The 22,260-nt window shown below is 33.4% G+C and overlaps 17 non-coding genes across 17 annotated transcripts; all 17 read left to right on the top strand.

The window, feature by feature from the left end:
- Window positions 1-1,779: 1,779 nt before the first annotated feature.
- Window positions 1,780-1,853, top strand: TRNAI-AAU (transfer RNA isoleucine (anticodon AAU)). Its single transcript has one exon. It is a non-coding gene; the product is annotated as a tRNA-Ile (tRNA).
- Window positions 1,854-3,570: 1,717 nt separating this feature from the next.
- On the top strand, window positions 3,571-3,644 carry TRNAI-AAU (transfer RNA isoleucine (anticodon AAU)). Its single transcript has one exon. It is a non-coding gene; the product is annotated as a tRNA-Ile (tRNA).
- Window positions 3,645-4,426: 782 nt separating this feature from the next.
- Window positions 4,427-4,500, top strand: TRNAI-AAU (transfer RNA isoleucine (anticodon AAU)). The gene has a single exon. It is a non-coding gene; the product is annotated as a tRNA-Ile (tRNA).
- Window positions 4,501-5,023: 523 nt separating this feature from the next.
- On the top strand, window positions 5,024-5,097 carry TRNAI-AAU (transfer RNA isoleucine (anticodon AAU)). The gene has a single exon. It is a non-coding gene; the product is annotated as a tRNA-Ile (tRNA).
- A 523-nt stretch (window positions 5,098-5,620) lies between these two features.
- On the top strand, window positions 5,621-5,694 carry TRNAI-AAU (transfer RNA isoleucine (anticodon AAU)). The gene has a single exon. It is a non-coding gene; the product is annotated as a tRNA-Ile (tRNA).
- Window positions 5,695-7,664: 1,970 nt separating this feature from the next.
- Window positions 7,665-7,738, top strand: TRNAI-AAU (transfer RNA isoleucine (anticodon AAU)). Its single transcript has one exon. It is a non-coding gene; the product is annotated as a tRNA-Ile (tRNA).
- A 1,120-nt stretch (window positions 7,739-8,858) lies between these two features.
- Window positions 8,859-8,932, top strand: TRNAI-AAU (transfer RNA isoleucine (anticodon AAU)). Its single transcript has one exon. It is a non-coding gene; the product is annotated as a tRNA-Ile (tRNA).
- A 1,120-nt stretch (window positions 8,933-10,052) lies between these two features.
- TRNAI-AAU (transfer RNA isoleucine (anticodon AAU)) lies at window positions 10,053-10,126 on the top strand. Its single transcript has one exon. It is a non-coding gene; the product is annotated as a tRNA-Ile (tRNA).
- Window positions 10,127-11,499: 1,373 nt separating this feature from the next.
- On the top strand, window positions 11,500-11,573 carry TRNAI-AAU (transfer RNA isoleucine (anticodon AAU)). The gene has a single exon. It is a non-coding gene; the product is annotated as a tRNA-Ile (tRNA).
- A 523-nt stretch (window positions 11,574-12,096) lies between these two features.
- Window positions 12,097-12,170, top strand: TRNAI-AAU (transfer RNA isoleucine (anticodon AAU)). The gene has a single exon. It is a non-coding gene; the product is annotated as a tRNA-Ile (tRNA).
- Window positions 12,171-14,143: 1,973 nt separating this feature from the next.
- On the top strand, window positions 14,144-14,217 carry TRNAI-AAU (transfer RNA isoleucine (anticodon AAU)). The gene has a single exon. It is a non-coding gene; the product is annotated as a tRNA-Ile (tRNA).
- A 1,716-nt stretch (window positions 14,218-15,933) lies between these two features.
- Window positions 15,934-16,007, top strand: TRNAI-AAU (transfer RNA isoleucine (anticodon AAU)). The gene has a single exon. It is a non-coding gene; the product is annotated as a tRNA-Ile (tRNA).
- Window positions 16,008-17,645: 1,638 nt separating this feature from the next.
- On the top strand, window positions 17,646-17,719 carry TRNAI-AAU (transfer RNA isoleucine (anticodon AAU)). Its single transcript has one exon. It is a non-coding gene; the product is annotated as a tRNA-Ile (tRNA).
- A 1,120-nt stretch (window positions 17,720-18,839) lies between these two features.
- On the top strand, window positions 18,840-18,913 carry TRNAI-AAU (transfer RNA isoleucine (anticodon AAU)). Its single transcript has one exon. It is a non-coding gene; the product is annotated as a tRNA-Ile (tRNA).
- A 1,119-nt stretch (window positions 18,914-20,032) lies between these two features.
- TRNAI-AAU (transfer RNA isoleucine (anticodon AAU)) lies at window positions 20,033-20,106 on the top strand. Its single transcript has one exon. It is a non-coding gene; the product is annotated as a tRNA-Ile (tRNA).
- A 1,373-nt stretch (window positions 20,107-21,479) lies between these two features.
- On the top strand, window positions 21,480-21,553 carry TRNAI-AAU (transfer RNA isoleucine (anticodon AAU)). Its single transcript has one exon. It is a non-coding gene; the product is annotated as a tRNA-Ile (tRNA).
- A 523-nt stretch (window positions 21,554-22,076) lies between these two features.
- Window positions 22,077-22,150, top strand: TRNAI-AAU (transfer RNA isoleucine (anticodon AAU)). The gene has a single exon. It is a non-coding gene; the product is annotated as a tRNA-Ile (tRNA).
- Window positions 22,151-22,260: the final 110 nt, after the last annotated feature.

Below are 22,260 nucleotides of genomic sequence, written 5' to 3' on the forward strand. Positions count from 1 at the left end.
TCATTTATTACAAGCATTTCCTTCTGTCTGATGTTTATCTCTATATTTCCTTTGAGCAGAAGCTGATAGAATGAGTAGATGAATTAATTTAATATAGATGATAAACTGTTATTTATTGCTAAACCACATAGAAAATACATTAATGGTTCTAAGTTTTAACACTAAGAATGAAAATCTCATTTGTATTGATTTTTTTGTGATATTTGTTTCTTCATGTCGATAATATATAAATATACCTTATGGGTAAACAGCTGAAAATAAGCTTTCAAACTATCTGGGGTTCACTGACATTAGCAATTCTTCATATGCTTGTCCCCCAGCCCAGCACGAACGGCGGCCTGTTAGCTCAGTTGGTTAGAGCGTGGTGTTAATAACGCCAAGGTCACAGGTTCGATCCCTGTACAGGCCAAGTTTCTGTGTTAAAAAAAAGATGCTTTTTCTTGTGTCTCTTTGTTAACTGTATATCTCTTTGGAGCAAGAGCTGCTAGTAGTTGAATCAATTTGATATAGATGTGGAATTATATATTAATGTTAAAGTGCCTTGAACATCCATTAATGGTTGTAAGTTCTAACACTAAGTAACTAAATCTCTCATTTATTACAAGCATTTTCTTCTGTCTGATGTTTAGCTCTATATTTCCTTTGAGCAGGAGCTGATAGAATGAGTAGATGAATTAATTTAATATAGATGATGAACTGTTATTTATTGCTAAACCACATAGAACATACATTAATGGTTCTAAGTTTTAACACTAAGAATGAAAATCTCATTTGTATTGATTTTTTTGTGATATTTGTTTCTTCATGTCGATAATATATAAATATACCTTATGGGTAAACAGCTGAAAATAAGCTTTCAAACTATCTGGGGTTCACTGACATTAGCAATTCTTCATATGCTTGTCCCCCATGACTGTGCACACGGTGGCCTGTTAGCTCAGTTGGTTAGAGCGTGGTGCTAATAATGCCAAGGTCACAGGTTCGATCCCTGTACATGCCAGGTGTCTGAGTTAAAAGAATGCTTTTTCTTATCTCTCATTGTTAACTGTATACCTCTTTGGAGCAAGAGCTGCTAGAAAGATTCGATTAATACATTTTATATAGATGTGGAATTACATATTAATGTTAAAGTGCCTTGAACATCCATTAATGATTCAAAGTTCTAACACTAAGTAATTAATCTCCCATTTATTACAAGTAATTTAGGAAAGTCTAGTTTTGATTTTTTGATAATGCTTAAAGACACCATGAATGTAAACAGCTGAATATAAGATTTCCATCTATCTCGGGTTAACAATCAGTAGCACTTCATCATCTGTTATTTCTTCAGTAGTGTGCTATAAATATAGTAAGCCTATTATCTGATTCTGTTAGAACATGAAGTTAAAAATGCCAAGAACATACTTTCTACCACTCTCCAAGAAAACACTTAACGCTGCTTTAATGTTGAAATAGATGCATTTTCTTCTGTATCTTGTTTAAATCTATATTTCCTTTGAGCAGAAGCTGATAGAATGAGTAGATGAATTAATTTAATATAGATGATGAACTGTTATTTATTGCTAAACCACATGGAAAATACATTAATGGTTCTAAGTTTTAACACTAAGATTGAAAATCTCATTTGTATTGATTTTTTTGTGATATTTGTTTCTTCATGTCGATAATACATAAATATACCTTATGGGTGAACAGCTGAAAATAAGCTTTCAAACTATCTGGGGTTCACTGACATTAGCAATTCTTCATATGCTTGTCCCCCAGCCCAGCACGAACGGCGGCCTGTTAGCTCAGTTGGTTAGAGCGTGGTGCTAATAACGCCAAGGTCACAGGTTCGATCCCTGTACAGGCCAAGTTTCTGTGTTAAATAAAAGATGCTTTTTCTTCTGTCTCTTTGTTATCTGTATATCTCTTTGGAGCAAGAGCTGCTAGAATCATTAGTTGAATCAATTTGATATAGATGTGGAATTATATATTAATGTTAAAGTGCCTTGAACATCCATTAATGGTTGTAAGTTCTAACACTAAGTAACTAAATCTCTCATTTATTACAAGCATTTTCTTCTGTCTGATGTTTATCTCTATATTTCCTTTGAGCAGAAGCTGATAGAATGAGTAGATGAATTAATTTAATATAGATGATAAACTGTTATTTATTGCTAAACCACATAGAAAATACATTAATGGTTCTAAGTTTTAACACTAAGAATGAAAATCTCATTTGTATTGATTTTTTTGTGATATTTGTTTCTTCATGTCGATAATATATAAATATACCTTATGGGTAAACAGCTGAAAATAAGCTTTCAAACTATCTGGGGTTCACTGACATTAGCAATTCTTCATATGCTTGTCCCCCAGGCCAGCACGAACGGCGGCCTGTTAGCTCAGTTGGTTAGAGCGTGGTGCTAATAACGCCAAGGTCACAGGTTCGATCACTGTACAGGCCAAGTTTCTGTGTTAAAAAAAAGATGCTTTTTCTTGTGTCTCTTTGTTAACTGTATATCTCTTTGGAGCAAGAGCTGCTAGAATCATTAGTTGAATCAATTTGATATAGATGTGGAATTATATATTAATGTTAAAGTGCCTTGAACATCCATTAATGGTTGTAAGTTCTAACACTAAGTAACTAAATCTCTCATTTATTACAAGCATTTTCTTCTGTCTGATGTTTATCTCTATATTTCCTTTGAGCAGAAGCTGATAGAATGAGTAGATGAATTAATTTAATATAGATGATGAACTGTTATTTATTGCTAAACCACATGGAAAATACATTAATGGTTCTAAGTTTTAACACTAAGAATGAAAATCTCATTTGTATTGATTATTTTGTGATATTTGTTTCTTCATGTCGATAATATATAAATATACCTTATGGGTAAACAGCTGAAAATAAGCTTTCAAACTATCTGGGGTTCACTGACATTAGCAATTCTTCATATGCTTGTCCCCCAGCCCAGCACGAACGGCGGCCTGTTAGCTCAGTTGGTTAGAGCGTGGTGCTAATAACGCCAATGTCACAGGTTCGATCCCTGTACAGGCCAAGTTTCTGTGTTAAATAAAAGAAGCTTTTTCTTCTGTCTCTTTGTTATCTGTATATCTCTTTGGAGCAAGAGCTGCTAGAATCATTAGTTGAATCAATTTGATACAGATGTGGAATTATATATTAATGTTAAAGTGCCTTGAACATCCATTAATGGTTGTAAGTTCTAACACTAAGTAACTAAATCTCTCATTTATTACAAGCATTTTCTTCTGTCTGATGTTTATCTCTATATTTCCTTTGAGCAGGAGCTGATAGAATGAGTAGATGAATTAATTTAATATAGATGATGAACTGTTATTTATTGCTAAACCACATGGAAAATACATTAATGGTTCTAAGTTTTAACACTAAGATTGAAAATCTCATTTGTATTGATTTTTTTGTGATATTTGTTTCTTCATGTCGATAATATATAAATATACCTTATGGGTAAACAGCTGAAAATAAGCTTTCAAACTATCTGGGGTTCACTGACATTAGCAATTCTTCATATGCTTGTCCCCCAGCCCAGCACGAACGGCGGCCTGTTAGCTCAGTTGGTTAGAGCGTGGTGCTAATAACGCCAAGGTCACAGGTTCGATCCCTGTACAGGCCAAGTTTCTGTGTTCAATAAAAGATGCTTTTTCTTGTGTCTCTTTGTTATCTGTATATCTCTTTGGAGCAAGAGCTGCTAGAATGATTAGTTGAATCAATTTGATATAGATGTGGAATTATATATTAATGTTAAAGTGCCTTGAACATCCATTAATGGTTCAAAGTTCTAACACCAAATAATTAATCTCCCATTTATTACAAGTAATTTAGGAAAGTCTAGTTTTGATTTTTTGATAATGCTTAAAGACACCATGAATGTAAACAGCTGAATATAAGATTTCCATCTATCTCGGATTAACAATCAGTAGCACTTCATCATCTGTTATTTCTTCAGTAGTATGCTATAAATATAGTAAGCCTATTATCTGATTCTGTTAGAACATGAAGTTAAAAATGCCAAGAACATACTTTCTACCACTCTCCAAGCAAACACTTAACGCTGCTTTAATGTTGAAATAAATGCATTTTCTTCTGTATCTTGTTTAAATCTATATTTCCTTTGAGCAGAAGCTGATAGAATGAGTAGATGAATTAATTTAATATAGATGATGAACTGTTATTTATTGCTAAACCACATGGAAAATACATTAATGGTTCTAAGTTTTAACACTAAGAATGAAAATCTCATTTGTATTGATTTTTTTGTGATATTTGTTTCTTCATGTCGATAATATATAAATATACCTTATGGGTAAACAGCTGAAAATAAGCTTTCAAACTATCTGGGGTTCACTGACATTAGCAGTTCTTCATATGCTTGTCCCCCAGCCCAGCATGAACAGCGGCCTGTTAGCTCAGTTGGTTAGAGCGTGGTGCTAATAACGCCAAGGTCACAGGTTCGATCCCTGTACAGGCCAAGTTTCTGTGTTAAATAAAAGATGCTTTTTCTTCTGTCTCTTTGTTATCTGTATATCTCTTTGGAGCAAGAGCTGCTAGAATCATTAGTTGAATCAATTTGATATAGATGTGGAATTATATATTAATGTTAAAGTGCCTTGAACATCCATTAATGGTTGTAAGTTCTAACACTAAGTAACTAAATCTCTCATTTATTACAAGCATTTTCTTCTGTCTGATGTTTATCTCTATATTTCCTTTGAGCAGAAGCTGATAGAATGAGTAGATGAATTAATTTAATATAGATGATAAACTGTTATTTATTGCTAAACCACATAGAAAATACATTAATGGTTCTAAGTTTTAACACTAAGAATGAAAATCTCATTTGTATTGATTTTTTTGTGATATTTGTTTCTTCATGTCGATAATATATAAATATACCTTATGGGTAAACAGCTGAAAATAAGCTTTCAAACTATCTGGGGTTCACTGACATTAGCAATTCTTCATATGCTTGTCCCCCAGCCCAGCACGAACGGCGGCCTGTTAGCTCAGTTGGTTAGAGCGTGGTGCTAATAACGCCAAGGTCACAGGTTCGATCCCTGTACAGGCCAAGTTTCTGTGTTAAAAAAAAGATGCTTTTTCTTGTGTCTCTTTGTTAACTGTATATCTCTTTGGAGCAAGAGCTGCTAGAATCATTAGTTGAATCAATTTGATATAGATGTGGAATTATATATTAATGTTAAAGTGCCTTGAACATCCATTAATGGTTGTAAGTTCTAACACTAAGTAACTAAATCTCTCATTTATTACAAGCATTTTCTTCTGTCTGATGTTTATCTCTATATTTCCTTTGAGCAGGAGCTGATAGAATGAGTAGATGAATTAATTTAATATAGATAATGAACTGTTATTTATTGCTAAACCACATAGAACATACATTAATGGTTCTAAGTTTTAACACTAAGAATGAAAATCTCATTTGTATTGATTTTTTTGTGATATTTGTTTCTTCATGTCGATAATATATAAATATACCTTATGGGTAAACAGCTGAAAATAAGCTTTCAAACTATCTGGGGTTCACTGACATTAGCAGTTCTTCATATGCTTGTCCCCCAGCCCAGCACGAACAGCGGCCTGTTAGCTCAGTTGGTTAGAGCGTGGTGCTAATAACGCCAAGGTCACAGGTTCGATCCCTGTACAGGCCAAGTTTCTGTGTTAAATAAAAGATGCTTTTTCTTCTGTCTCTTTGTTATCTGTATATCTCTTTGGAGCAAGAGCTGCTAGAATCATTAGTTGAATCAATTTGATATAGATGTGGAATTATATATTAATGTTAAAGTGCCTTGAACATCCATTAATGGTTGTAAGTTCTAACACTAAGTAACTAAATCTCTCATTTATTACAAGCATTTCCTTCTGTCTGATGTTTATCTCTATATTTCCTTTGAGCAGAAGCTGATAGAATGAGTAGATGAATTAATTTAATATAGATGATAAACTGTTATTTATTGCTAAACCACATAGAAAATACATTAATGGTTCTAAGTTTTAACACTAAGAATGAAAATCTCATTTGTATTGATTTTTTTGTGATATTTGTTTCTTCATGTCGATAATATATAAATATACCTTATGGGTAAACAGCTGAAAATAAGCTTTCAAACTATCTGGGGTTCACTGACATTAGCAATTCTTCATATGCTTGTCCCCCAGCCCAGCACGAACGGCGGCCTGTTAGCTCAGTTGGTTAGAGCGTGGTGTTAATAACGCCAAGGTCACAGGTTCGATCCCTGTACAGGCCAAGTTTCTGTGTTAAAAAAAAGATGCTTTTTCTTGTGTCTCTTTGTTAACTGTATATCTCTTTGGAGCAAGAGCTGCTAGTAGTTGAATCAATTTGATATAGATGTGGAATTATATATTAATGTTAAAGTGCCTTGAACATCCATTAATGGTTGTAAGTTCTAACACTAAGTAACTAAATCTCTCATTTATTACAAGCATTTTCTTCTGTCTGATGTTTATCTCTATATTTCCTTTGAGCAGGAGCTGATAGAATGAGTAGATGAATTAATTTAATATAGATGATGAACTGTTATTTATTGCTAAACCACATGGAAAATACATTAATGGTTCTAAGTTTTAACACTAAGATTGAAAATCTCATTTGTATTGATTTTTTTGTGATATTTGTTTCTTCATGTCGATAATATATAAATATACCTTATGGGTAAACAGCTGAAAATAAGCTTTCAAACTATCTGGGGTTCACTGACATTAGCAATTCTTCATATGCGTGTCCCCCAGCCCAGCACGAACGGCGGCCTGTTAGCTCAGTTGGTTAGAGCGTGGTGCCAATAACGCCAAGGTCACAGGTTCGATCCCTGTACAGGCCAAGTTTCTGTGGTCAATAAAAGATGCTTTTTCTTGTGTCTCTTTGTTATCTGTATATCTCTTTGGAGCAAGAGCTGCTAGAATGATTAGTTGAATCAATTTGATATAGATGTGGAATTATATATTAATGTTAAAGTGCCTTGAACATCCATTAATGGTTCAAAGTTCTAACACTAAGTAATTAATCTCCCATTTATTACAAGTAATTTAGGAAAGTCTAGTTTTGATTTTTTGATAATGCTTAAAGACACCATGAATGTAAACAGCTGAATATAAGATTTCCATCTATCTCGGGTTAACAATCAGTAGCACTTCATCATCTGTTATTTCTTCAGTAGTATGCTATAAATATAGTAAGCCTATTATCTGATTCTGTTAGAACATGAAGTTAAAAATGCCAAGAACATACTTTCTACCACTCTCCAAGCAAACACTTAACGCTGCTTTAATGTTGAAATAAATGCATTTTCTTCTGTATCTTGTTTAAATCTATATTTCCTTTGAGCAGAAGCTGATAGAATGAGTAGATGAATTAATTTAATATAGATGATGAACTGTTATTTATTGCTAAACCACATGGAAAATACATTAATGGTTCTAAGTTTTAACACTAAGAATGAAAATCTCATTTGTATTGATTTTTTTGTGATATTTGTTTCTTCATGTCGATAATATATAAATATACCTTATGGGTAAACAGCTGAAAATAAGCTTTCAAACTATCTGGGGTTCACTGACATTACCAATTCTTCATATGCTTGTCCCCCAGCCCAGCATGAACAGCGGCCTGTTAGCTCAGTTGGTTAGAGCGTGGTGCTAATAACGCCAAGGTCACAGGTTCGATCCCTGTACAGGCCAAGTTTCTGTGTTAAATAAAAGATGCTTTTTCTTCTGTCTCTTTGTTATCTGTATATCTCTTTGGAGCAAGAGCTGCTAGAATCATTAGTTGAATCAATTTGATATAGATGTGGAATTATATATTAATGTTAAAGTGCCTTGAACATCCATTAATGGTTGTAAGTTCTAACACTAAGTAACTAAATCTCTCATTTATTACAAGCATTTTCTTCTGTCTGATGTTTATCTCTATATTTCCTTTGAGCAGAAGCTGATAGAATGAGTAGATGAATTAATTTAATATAGATGATAAACTGTTATTTATTGCTAAACCACATAGAAAATACATTAATGGTTCTAAGTTTTAACACTAAGAATGAAAATCTCATTTGTATTGATTTTTTTGTGATATTTGTTTCTTCATGTCGATAATATATAAATATACCTTATGGGTAAACAGCTGAAAATAAGCTTTCAAACTATCTGGGGTTCACTGACATTCGCAATTCTTCATATGCTTGTCCCCCAGGCCAGCACGAACGGCGGCCTGTTAGCTCAGTTGGTTAGAGCGTGGTGCTAATAACGCCAACGTCACAGGTTCGATCCCTGTACAGGCCAAGTTTCTGTGTTAAAAAAAAGATGCTTTTTCTTGTGTCTCTTTGTTAACTGTATATCTCTTTGGAGCAAGAGCTGCTAGAATCATTAGTTGAATCAATTTGATATAGATGTGGAATTATATATTAATGTTAAAGTGCCTTGAACATCCATTAATGGTTGTAAGTTCTAACACTAAGTAACTAAATCTCTCATTTATTACAAGCATTTTCTTCTGTCTGATGTTTATCTCTATATTTCCTTTGAGCAGGAGCTGATAGAATGAGTAGATGAATTAATTTAATATAGATGATGAACTGTTATTTATTGCTAAACCACATAGAACATACATTAATGGTTCTAAGTTTTAACACTAAGAATGAAAATCTCATTTGTATTGATTTTTTTGTGATATTTGTTTCTTCATGTCGATAATATATAAATATACCTTATGGGTAAACAGCTGAAAATAAGCTTTTAAACTATCTGGGGTTCACTGACATTAGCAGTTCTTCATATGCTTGTCCCCAAGCCCAGCACGAACAGCGGCCTGTTAGCTCAGTTGGTTAGAGCGTGGTGCTAATAACGCCAAGGTCACAGGTTCGATCCCTGTACAGGCCAAGTTTCTGTGTTAAATAAAAGATGCTTTTTCTTCTGTCTCTTTGTTATCTGTATATCTCTTTGGAGCAAGAGCTGCTAGAATCATTAGTTGAATCAATTTGATATAGATGTGGAATTATATATTAATGTTAAAGTGCCTTGAACATCCATTAATGGTTGTAAGTTCTAACACTAAGTAACTAAATCTCTCATTTATTACAAGCATTTCCTTCTGTCTGATGTTTATCTCTATATTTCCTTTGAGCAGAAGCTGATAGAATGAGTAGATGAATTAATTTAATATAGATGATAGACTGTTATTTATTGCTAAACCACATAGAAAATACATTAATGGTTCTAAGTTTTAACACTAAGAATGAAAATCTCATTTGTATTGATTTTTTTGTGATATTTGTTTCTTCATGTCGATAATATATAAATATACCTTATGGGTAAACAGCTGAAAATAAGCTTTCAAACTATCTGGGGTTCACTGACATTGGCAATTCTTCATATGCTTGTCCCCCAGCCCAGCACAAACGGCGGCCTGTTAGCTCAGTTGGTTAGAGCGTGGTGTTAATAACGCCAAGGTCACAGGTTCGATCCCTGTACAGGCCAAGTTTCTGTGTTAAAAAAAAGATGCTTTTTCTTGTGTCTCTTTGTTAACTGTATATCTCTTTGGAGCAAGAGCTGCTAGAATCATTAGTTGAATCAATTTGATATAGATGTGGAATTATATATTAATGTTAAAGTGCCTTGAACTTCCATTAATGGTTGTAAGTTCTAACACTAAGTAACTAAATCTCTCATTTATTACAAGCATTTTCTTCTGTCTGATGTTTATCTCTATATTTCCTTTGAGCAGGAGCTGATAGAATGAGTAGATGAATTAATTTAATATAGATGATGAACTGTTATTTATTGCTAAACCACATAGAACATACATTAATGGTTCTAAGTTTTAACACTAAGAATGAAAATCTCATTTGTATTGATTTTTTTGTGATATTTGTTTCTTCATGTCGATAATATATAAATATACCTTATGGGTAAACAGCTGAAAATAAGCTTTCAAACTATCTGGGGTTCACTGACATTAGCAGTTCTGCATATGCTTGTCCCCCAGCACAGCACGAACGGCGGCCTGTTAGCTCAGTTGGTTAGAGCGTGGTGCTAATAACGCCAAGGTCACAGGTTCGATCCCTGTACAGGCCAAGTTTCTGTGTTAAAAAAAAGATGCTTTTTCTTGTGTCTCTTTGTTAACTGTATATCTCTTTGGAGCAAGAGCTGCTAGTAGTTGAATCAATTTGATATAGATGTGGAATTATATATTAATGTTAAAGTGCCTTGAACATCCATTAATGGTTGTAAGTTCTAACACTAAGTAACTAAATCTCTCATTTATTACAAGCATTTTCTTCTGTCTGATGTTTATCTCTATATTTCCTTTGAGCAGGAGCTGATAGAATGAGTAGATGAATTAATTTAATATAGATGATGAACTGTTATTTATTGCTAAACCACATGGAAAATACATTAATGGTTCTAAGTTTTAACACTAAGATTGAAAATCTCATTTGTATTGATTTTTTTGTGATATTTGTTTCTTCATGTCGATAATATATAAATATACCTTATGGGTAAACAGCTGAAAATAAGCTTTCAAACTATCTGGGGTTCACTGACATTAGCAATTCTTCATATGCGTGTCCCCCAGCCCAGCACGAACGGCGGCCTGTTAGCTCAGTTGGTTAGAGCGTGGTGCCAATAACGCCAAGGTCACAGGTTCGATCCCTGTACAGGCCAAGTTTCTGTGGTCAATAAAAGATGCTTTTTCTTGTGTCTCTTTGTTATCTGTATATCTCTTTGGAGCAAGAGCTGCTAGAATGATTAGTTGAATCAATTTGATATAGATGTGGAATTATATATTAATGTTAAAGTGCCTTGAACATCCATTAATGGTTCAAAGTTCTAACACTAAGTAATTAATCTCCCATTTATTACAAGTAATTTAGGAAAGTCTAGTTTTGATTTTTTGATAATGCTTAAAGACACCATGAATGTAAACAGCTGAATATAAGATTTCCATCTATCTCGGGTTAACAATCAGTAGCACTTCATCATCTGTTATTTCTTCAGTAGTATGCTATAAATATAGTAAGCCTATTATCTGATTCTGTTAGAACATGAAGTTAAAAATGCCAAGAACATACTTTCTACCACTCTCCAAGCAAACACTTAACGCTGCTTTAATGTTGAAATAAATGCATTTTCTTCTGTATCTTGTTTAAATCTATATTTCCTTTGAGCAGAAGCTGATAGAATGAGTAGATGAATTAATTTAATATAGATGATGAACTGTTATTTATTGGTAAACCACATGGAAAATACATTAATGGTTCTAAGTTTTAACACTAAGAATGAAAATCTCATTTGTATTGATTTTTTTGTGATATTTGTTTCTTCATGTCGATAATATATAAATATACCTTATGGGTAAACAGCTGAAAATAAGCTTTCAAACTATCTGGGGTTCACTGACATTACCAATTCTTCATATGCTTGTCCCCCAGCCCAGCATGAACAGCGGCCTGTTAGCTCAGTTGGTTAGAGCGTGGTGCTAATAACGCCAAGGTCACAGGTTCGATCCCTGTACAGGCCAAGTTTCTGTGTTAAATAAAAGATTCTTTTTCTTCTGTCTCTTTGTTATCTGTATATCTCTTTGGAGCAAGAGCTGCTAGAATCATTAGTTGAATCAATTTGATATAGATGTGGAATTATATATTAATGTTAAAGTGCCTTGAACATCCATTAATGGTTGTAAGTTCTAACACTAAGTAACTAAATCTCTCATTTATTACAAGCATTTTCTTCTGTCTGATGTTTATCTCTATATTTCCTTTGAGCAGAAGCTGATAGAATGAGTAGATGAATTAATTTAATATAGATGATAAACTGTTATTTATTGCTAAACCACATAGAAAATACATTAATGGTTCTAAGTTTTAACACTAAGAATGAAAATCTCATTTGTATTGATTTTTTTGTGATATTTGTTTCTTCATGTCGATAATATATAAATATACCTTATGGGTAAACAGCTGAAAATAAGCTTTCAAACTATCTGGGGTTCACTGACATTAGCAATTCTTCATATGCTTGTCCCCCAGGCCAGCACGAACGGCGGCCTGTTAGCTCAGTTGGTTAGAGCGTGGTGCTAATAACGCCAAGGTCACAGGTTCGATCCCTGTACAGGCCAAGTTTCTGTGTTAAAAAAAAGATGCTTTTTCTTGTGTCTCTTTGTTAACTGTATATCTCTTTGGAGCAAGAGCTGCTAGAATCATTAGTTGAATCAATTTGATATAGATGTGGAATTATATATTAATGTTAAAGTGCCTTGAACATCCATTAATGGTTGTAAGTTCTAACACTAAGTAACTAAATCTCTCATTTATTACAAGCATTTTCTTCTGTCTGATGTTTATCTCTATATTTCCTTTGAGCAGGAGCTGATAGAATGAGTAGATGAATTAATTTAATATAGATGATGAACTGTTATTTATTGCTAAACCACATAGAACATACATTAATGGTTCTAAGTTTTAACACTAAGAATGAAAATCTCATTTGTATTGATTTTTTTGTGATATTTGTTTCTTCATGTCGATAATATATAAATATACCTTATGGGTAAACAGCTGAAAATAAGCTTTCAAACTATCTGGGGTTCACTGGCATTAGCAATTCTTCATATGCTTGTCCCCCAGCCCAGCACAAACAGCGGCTTGTTAGCTCAGTTGGTTAGAGCATGGTGCTAATAACGCCAAGGTCACAGGTTCGATCCCTGTACAGGCCAAGTTTCTGTGTTAAAAAAAAGATGCTTTTTCTTGTGTCTCTTTGTTAACTGTATATCTCTTTGGAGCAAGAGCTGCTAGAATCATTAGTTGAATCAATTTGATATAGATGTGGAATTATATATTAATGTTAAAGTGCCTTGAACATCCATTAATGGTTGTAAGTTCTAACACTAAGTAACTAAATCTCTCATTTATTACAAGCATTTTCTTCTGTCTGATGTTTAGCTCTATATTTCCTTTGAGCAGGAGCTGATAGAATGAGTAGATGAATTAATTTAATATAGATGATGAACTGTTATTTATTGCTAAACCACATAGAACATACATTAATGGTTCTAAGTTTTAACACTAAGAATGAAAATCTCATTTGTATTGATTTTTTTGTGATATTTGTTTCTTCATGTCGATAATATATAAATATACCTTATGGGTAAACAGCTGAAAATAAGCTTTCAAACTATCTGGGGTTCACTGACATTAGCAATTCTTCATATGCTTGTCCCCCATGACTGTGCACACGGTGGCCTGTTAGCTCAGTTGGTTAGAGCGTGGTGCTAATAATGCCAAGGTCACAGGTTCGATCCCTGTACATGCCAGGTGTCTGAGTTAAAAGAATGCTTTTTCTTATCTCTCATTGTTAACTGTATACCTCTTTGGAGCAAGAGCTGCTAGAAAGATTCGATTAATACATTTTATATAGATGTGGAATTACATATTAATGTTAAAGTGCCTTGAACATCCATTAATGGTTCAAAGTTCTAACACTAAGTAATTAATCTCCCATTTATTACAAGTAATTTAGGAAAGTCTAGTTTTGATTTTTTGATAATGCTTAAAGACACCATGAATGTAAACAGCTGAATATAAGATTTCCATCTATCTCGGGTTAACAATCAGTAGCACTTCATCATCTGTTATTTCTTCAGTAGTGTGCTATAAATATAGTAAGCCTATTATCTGATTCTGTTAGAACATGAAGTTAAAAATGCCAAGAACATACTTTCTACCACTCTCCAAGAAAACACTTAACGCTGCTTTAATGTTGAAATAGATGCATTTTCTTCTGTATCTTGTTTAAATCTATATTTCCTTTGAGCAGAAGCTGATAGAATGAGTAGATGAATTAATTTAATATAGATGATGAACTGTTATTTATTGCTAAACCACATGGAAAATACATTAATGGTTCTAAGTTTTAACACTAAGATTGAAAATCTCATTTGTATTGATTTTTTTGTGATATTTGTTTCTTCATGTCGATAATACATAAATATACCTTATGGGTGAACAGCTGAAAATAAGCTTTCAAACTATCTGGGGTTCACTGACATTAGCAATTCTTCATATGCTTGTCCCCCAGCCCAGCACGAACGGCGGCCTGTTAGCTCAGTTGGTTAGAGCGTGGTGCTAATAACGCCAAGGTCACAGGTTCGATCCCTGTACAGGCCAAGTTTCTGTGTTAAATAAAAGATGCTTTTTCTTCTGTCTCTTTGTTATCTGTATATCTCTTTGGAGCAAGAGCTGCTAGAATCATTAGTTGAATCAATTTGATATAGATGTGGAATTATATATTAATGTTAAAGTGCCTTGAACATCCATTAATGGTTGTAAGTTCTAACACTAAGTAACTAAATCTCTCATTTATTACAAGCATTTTCTTCTGTCTGATGTTTATCTCTATATTTCCTTTGAGCAGAAGCTGATAGAATGAGTAGATGAATTAATTTAATATAGATGATAAACTGTTATTTATTGCTAAACCACATAGAAAATACATTAATGGTTCTAAGTTTTAACACTAAGAATGAAAATCTCATTTGTATTGATTTTTTTGTGATATTTGTTTCTTCATGTCGATAATATATAAATATACCTTATGGGTAAACAGCTGAAAATAAGCTTTCAAACTATCTGGGGTTCACTGACATTAGCAATTCTTCATATGCTTGTCCCCCAGGCCAGCACGAACGGCGGCCTGTTAGCTCAGTTGGTTAGAGCGTGGTGCTAATAACGCCAAGGTCACAGGTTCGATCACTGTACAGGCCAAGTTTCTGTGTTAAAAAAAAGATGCTTTTTCTTGTGTCTCTTTGTTAACTGTATATCTCTTTGGAGCAAGAGCTGCTAGAATCATTAGTTGAATCAATTTGATATAGATGTGGAATTATATATTAATGTTAAAGTGCCTTGAACATCCATTAATGGTTGTAAGTTCTAACACTAAGTAACTAAATCTCTCATTTATTACAAGCATTTTCTTCTGTCTGATGTTTATCTTATATTTCCTTTGAGCAGAAGCTGATAGAATGAGTAGATGAATTAATTTAATATAGATGATGAACTGTTATTTATTGCTAAACCACATGGAAAATACATTAATGGTTCTAAGTTTTAACACTAAGAATGAAAATCTCATTTGTATTGATTATTTTGTGATATTTGTTTCTTCATGTCGATAATATATAAATATACCTTATGGGTAAACAGCTGAAAATAAGCTTTCAAACTATCTGGGGTTCACTGACATTAGCAATTCTTCATATGCTTGTCCCCCAGCCCAGCACGAACGGCGGCCTGTTAGCTCAGTTGGTTAGAGCGTGGTGCTAATAACGCCAATGTCACAGGTTCGATCCCTGTACAGGCCAAGTTTCTGTGTTAAATAAAAGAAGCTTTTTCTTCTGTCTCTTTGTTATCTGTATATCTCTTTGGAGCAAGAGCTGCTAGAATCATTAGTTGAATCAATTTGATACAGATGTGGAATTATATATTAATGTTAAAGTGCCTTGAACATCCATTAATGGTTGTAAGTTCTAACACTAAGTAACTAAATCTCTCATTTATTACAAGCATTTTCTTCTGTCTGATGTTTATCTCTATATTTCCTTTGAGCAGGAGCTGATAGAATGAGTAGATGAATTAATTTAATATAGATGATGAACTGTTATTTATTGCTAAACCACATGGAAAATACATTAATGGTTCTAAGTTTTAACACTAAGATTGAAAATCTCATTTGTATTGATTTTTTTGTGATATTTGTTTCTTCATGTCGATAATATATAAATATACCTTATGGGTAAACAGCTGAAAATAAGCTTTCAAACTATCTGGGGTTCACTGACATTGGCAATTCTTCATATGCTTGTCCCCCAGCCCAGCACGAACGGCGGCCTGTTAGCTCAGTTGGTTAGAGCGTGGTGCTAATAACGCCAAGGTCACAGGTTCGATCCCTGTACAGGCCAAGTTTCTGTGTTCAATAAAAGATGCTTTTTCTTGTGTCTCTTTGTTATCTGTATATCTCTTTGGAGCAAGAGCTGCTAGAATGATTAGTTGAATCAATTTGATATAGATGTGGAATTATATATTAATGTTAAAGTGCCTTGAACATCCATTAATGGTTCAAAGTTCTAACACCAAATAATTAATCTCCCATTTATTACAAGTAATTTAGGAAAGTCTAGTTTTGATTTTTTGATAATGCTTAAAGACACCATGAATGTAAACAGCTGAATATAAGATTTCCATCTATCTCGGATTAACAATCAGTAGCACTTCATCATCTGTTATTTCTTCAGTAGTATGCTATAAATATAGTAAGCCTATTATCTGATTCTGTTAGAACATGAAGTTAAAAATGCCAAGAACATACTTTCTACCACTCTCCAAGCAAACACTTAACGCTGCTTTAATGTTGAAATAAATGCATTTTCTTCTGTATCTTGTTTAAATCTATATTTCCTTTGAGCAGAAGCTGATAGAATGAGTAGATGAATTAATTTAATATAGATGATGAACTGTTATTTATTGCTAAACCACATGGAAAATACATTAATGGTTCTAAGTTTTAACACTAAGAATGAAAATCTCATTTGTATTGATTTTTTTGTGATATTTGTTTCTTCATGTCGATAATATATAAATATACCTTATGGGTAAACAGCTGAAAATAAGCTTTCAAACTATCTGGGGTTCACTGACATTAGCAATTCTTCATATGCGTGTCCCCCAGCCCAGCACGAACGGCGGCCTGTTAGCTCAGTTGGTTAGAGCGTGGTGCCAATAACGCCAAGGTCACAGGTTCGATCCCTGTACAGGCCAAGTTTCTGTGGTCAATAAAAGATGCTTTTTCTTGTGTCTCTTTGTTATCTGTATATCTCTTTGGAGCAAGAGCTGCTAGAATGATTAGTTGAATCAATTTGATATAGATGTGGAATTATATATTAATGTTAAAGTGCCTTGAACATCCATTAATGGTTCAAAGTTCTAACACTAAGTAATTAATCTCCCATTTATTACAAGTAATTTAGGAAAGTCTAGTTTTGATTTTTTGATAATGCTTAAAGACACCATGAATGTAAACAGCTGAATATAAGATTTCCATCTATCTCGGGTTAACAATCAGTAGCACTTCATCATCTGTTATTTCTTCAGTAGTATGCTATAAATATAGTAAGCCTATTATCTGATTCTGTTAGAACATGAAGTTAAAAATGCCAAGAACATACTTTCTACCACTCTCCAAGCAAACACTTAACGCTGCTTTAATGTTGAAATAAATGCATTTTCTTCTGTATCTTGTTTAAATCTATATTTCCTTTGAGCAGAAGCTGATAGAATGAGTAGATGAATTAATTTAATATAGATGATGAACTGTTATTTATTGCTAAACCACATGGAAAATACATTAATGGTTCTAAGTTTTAACACTAAGAATGAAAATCTCATTTGTATTGATTTTTTTGTGATATTTGTTTCTTCATGTCGATAATATATAAATATACCTTATGGGTAAACAGCTGAAAATAAGCTTTCAAACTATCTGGGGTTCACTGACATTACCAATTCTTCATATGCTTGTCCCCCAGCCCAGCATGAACAGCGGCCTGTTAGCTCAGTTGGTTAGAGCGTGGTGCTAATAACGCCAAGGTCACAGGTTCGATCCCTGTACAGGCCAAGTTTCTGTGTTAAATAAAAGATGCTTTTTCTTCTGTCTCTTTGTTATCTGTATATCTCTTTGGAGCAAGAGCTGCTAGAATCATTAGTTGAATCAATTTGATATAGATGTGGAATTATATATTAATGTTAAAGTGCCTTGAACATCCATTAATGGTTGTAAGTTCTAACACTAAGTAACTAAATCTCTCATTTATTACAAGCATTTTCTTCTGTCTGATGTTTATCTCTATATTTCCTTTGAGCAGAAGCTGATAGAATGAGTAGATGAATTAATTTAATATAGATGATAAACTGTTATTTATTGCTAAACCACATAGAAAATACATTAATGGTTCTAAGTTTTAACACTAAGAATGAAAATCTCATTTGTATTGATTTTTTTGTGATATTTGTTTCTTCATGTCGATAATATATAAATATACCTTATGGGTAAACAGCTGAAAATAAGCTTTCAAACTATCTGGGGTTCACTGACATTCGCAATTCTTCATATGCTTGTCCCCCAGGCCAGCACGAACGGCGGCCTGTTAGCTCAGTTGGTTAGAGCGTGGTGCTAATAACGCCAACGTCACAGGTTCGATCCCTGTACAGGCCAAGTTTCTGTGTTAAAAAAAAGATGCTTTTTCTTGTGTCTCTTTGTTAACTGTATATCTCTTTGGAGCAAGAGCTGCTAGAATCATTAGTTGAATCAATTTGATATAGATGTGGAATTATATATTAATGTTAAAGTGCCTTGAACATCCATTAATGGTTGTAAGTTCTAACACTAAGTAACTAAATCTCTCATTTATTACAAGCATTTTCTTCTGTCTGATGTTTATCTCTATATTTCCTTTGAGCAGGAGCTGATAGAATGAGTAGATGAATTAATTTAATATAGATGATGAACTGTTATTTATTGCTAAACCACATAGAACATACATTAATGGTTCTAAGTTTTAACACTAAGAATGAAAATCTCATTTGTATTGATTTTTTTGTGATATTTGTTTCTTCATGTCGATAATATATAAATATACCTTATGGGTAAACAGCTGAAAATAAGCTTTTAAACTATCTGGGGTTCACTGACATTAGCAGTTCTTCATATGCTTGTCCCCAAGCCCAGCACGAACAGCGGCCTGTTAGCTCAGTTGGTTAGAGCGTGGTGCTAATAACGCCAAGGTCACAGGTTCGATCCCTGTACAGGCCAAGTTTCTGTGTTAAATAAAAGATGCTTTTTCTTCTGTCTCTTTGTTATCTGTATATCTCTTTGGAGCAAGAGCTGCTAGAATCATTAGTTGAATCAATTTGATATAGATGTGGAATTATATATTAATGTTAAAGTGCCTTGAACATCCATTAATGGTTGTAAGTTCTAACACTAAGTAACTAAATCTCTCATTTATTACAAGCATTTCCTTCTGTCTGATGTTTATCTCTATATTTCCTTTGAGCAGAAGCTGATAGAATGAGTAGATGAATTAATTTAATATAGATGATAGACTGTTATTTATTGCTAAACCACATAGAAAATACATTAATGGTTCTAAGTTTTAACACTAAGAATGAAAATCTCATTTGTATTGATTTTTTTGTGATATTTGTTTCTTCATGTCGATAATATATAAATATACCTTATGGGTAAACAGCTGAAAATAAGCTTTCAAACTATCTGGGGTTCACTGACATTGGCAATTCTTCATATGCTTGTCCCCCAGCCCAGCACAAACGGCGGCCTGTTAGCTCAGTTGGTTAGAGCGTGGTGTTAATAACGCCAAGGTCACAGGTTCGATCCCTGTACAGGCCAAGTTTCTGTGTTAAAAAAAAATGCTTTTTCTTGTGTCTCTTTGTTAACTGTATATCTCTTTGGAGCAAGAGCTGCTAGAATCATTAGTTGAATCAATTTGATATAGATGTGGAATTATATATTAATGTTAAAGTGCCTTGAACTTCCATTAATGGTTGTAAGTTCTAACACTAAGTAACTAAATCTCTCATTTATTACAAGCATTTTCTTCTGTCTGATGTTTATCTCTATATTTCCTTTGAGCAGGAGCTGATAGAATGAGTAGATGAATTAATTTAATATAGATGATGAACTGTTATTTATTGCTAAACCACATAGAACATACATTAATGGTTCTAAGTTTTAACACTAAGAATGAAAATCTCATTTGTATTGATTTTTTTGTGATATTTGTTTCTTCATGTCGATAATATATAAATATACCTTATGGGTAAACAGCTGAAAATAAGCTTTCAAACTATCTGGGGTTCACTGACATTAGCAGTTCTGCATATGCTTGTCCCCCAGCACAGCACGAACGGCGGCCTGTTAGCTCAGTTGGTTAGAGCGTGGTGCTAATAACGCCAAGGTCACAGGTTCGATCCCTGTACAGGCCAAGTTTCTGTGTTAAAAAAAAGATGCTTTTTCTTGTGTCTCTTTGTTAACTGTATATCTCTTTGGAGCAAGAGCTGCTAGTAGTTGAATCAATTTGATATAGATGTGGAATTATATATTAATGTTAAAGTGCCTTGAACATCCATTAATGGTTGTAAGTTCTAACACTAAGTAACTAAATCTCTCATTTATTACAAGCATTTTCTTCTGTCTGATGTTTATCTCTATATTTCCTTTGAGCAGGAGCTGATAGAATGAGTAGATGAATTAATTTAATATAGATGATGAACTGTTATTTATTGCTAAACCACATGGAAAATACATTAATGGTTCTAAGTTTTAACACTAAGATTGAAAATCTCATTTGTATTGATTTTTTTGTGATATTTGTTTCTTCATGTCGATAATATATAAATATACCTTATGGGTAAACAGCTGAAAATAAGCTTTCAAACTATCTGGGGTTCACTGACATTAGCAATTCTTCATATGCGTGTCCCCCAGCCCAGCACGAACGGCGGCCTGTTAGCTCAGTTGGTTAGAGCGTGGTGCCAATAACGCCAAGGTCACAGGTTCGATCCCTGTACAGGCCAAGTTTCTGTGGTCAATAAAAGATGCTTTTTCTTGTGTCTCTTTGTTATCTGTATATCTCTTTGGAGCAAGAGCTGCTAGAATGATTAGTTGAATCAATTTGATATAGATGTGGAATTATATATTAATGTTAAAGTGCCTTGAACATCCATTAATGGTTCAAAGTTCTAACACTAAGTAATTAATCTCCCATTTATTACAAGTAATTTAGGAAAGTCTAGTTTTGATTTTTTGATAATGCTTAAAGACACCATGAATGTAAACAGCTGAATATAAGATTTCCATCTATCTCGGGTTAACAATCAGTAGCACTTCATCATCTGTTATTTCTTCAGTAGTATGCTATAAATATAGTAAGCCTATTATCTGATTCTGTTAGAACATGAAGTTAAAAATGCCAAGAACATACTTTCTACCACTCTCCAAGCAAACACTTAACGCTGCTTTAATGTTGAAATAAATGCATTTTCTTCTGTATCTTGTTTAAATCTATATTTCCTTTGAGCAGAAGCTGATAGAATGAGTAGATGAATTAATTTAATATAGATGATGAACTGTTATTTATTGGTAAACCACATGGAAAATACATTAATGGTTCTAAGTTTTAACACTAAGAATGAAAATCTCATTTGTATTGATTTTTTTGTGATATTTGTTTCTTCATGTCGATAATATATAAATATACCTTATGGGTAAACAGCTGAAAATAAGCTTTCAAACTATCTGGGGTTCACTGGCATTACCAATTCTTCATATGCTTGTCCCCCAGCCCAGCATGAACAGCGGCCTGTTAGCTCAGTTGGTTAGAGCGTGGTGCTAATAACGCCAAGGTCACAGGTTCGATCCCTGTACAGGCCAAGTTTCTGTGTTAAATAAAAGATTCTTTTTCTTCTGTCTCTTTGTTATCTGTATATCTCTTTGGAGCAAGAGCTGCTAGAATCATTAGTTGAATCAATTTGATATAGATGTGGAATTATATATTAATGTTAAAGTGCCTTGAACATCCATTAATGGTTGTAAGTTCTAACACTAAGTAACTAAATCTCTCATTTATTACAAGCATTTTCTTCTGTCTGATGTTTATCTCTATATTTCCTTTGAGCAGAAGCTGATAGAATGAGTAGATGAATTAATTTAATATAGATGATAAACTGTTATTTATTGCTAAACCACATAGAAAATACATTAATGGTTCTAAGTTTTAACACTAAGAATGAAAATCTCATTTGTATTGATTTTTTTGTGATATTTGTTTCTTCATGTCGATAATATATAAATATACCTTATGGGTAAACAGCTGAAAATAAGCTTTCAAACTATCTGGGGTTCACTGACATTAGCAATTCTTCATATGCTTGTCCCCCAGGCCAGCACGAACGGCGGCCTGTTAGCTCAGTTGGTTAGAGCGTGGTGCTAATAACGCCAAGGTCACAGGTTCGATCCCTGTACAGGCCAAGTTTCTCTGTTAAAAAAAAGATGCTTTTTCTTGTGTCTCTTTGTTAACTGTATATCTCTTTGGAGCAAGAGCTGCTAGAATCATTAGTTGAATCAATTTGATATAGATG

The sequence above is a fragment of the Triturus cristatus genome, chromosome 5_1 (genome assembly GCF_964204655.1).
Source record: "Triturus cristatus chromosome 5_1, aTriCri1.1, whole genome shotgun sequence".
Taxonomy (NCBI): Eukaryota; Metazoa; Chordata; class Amphibia; order Caudata; family Salamandridae; genus Triturus; species Triturus cristatus.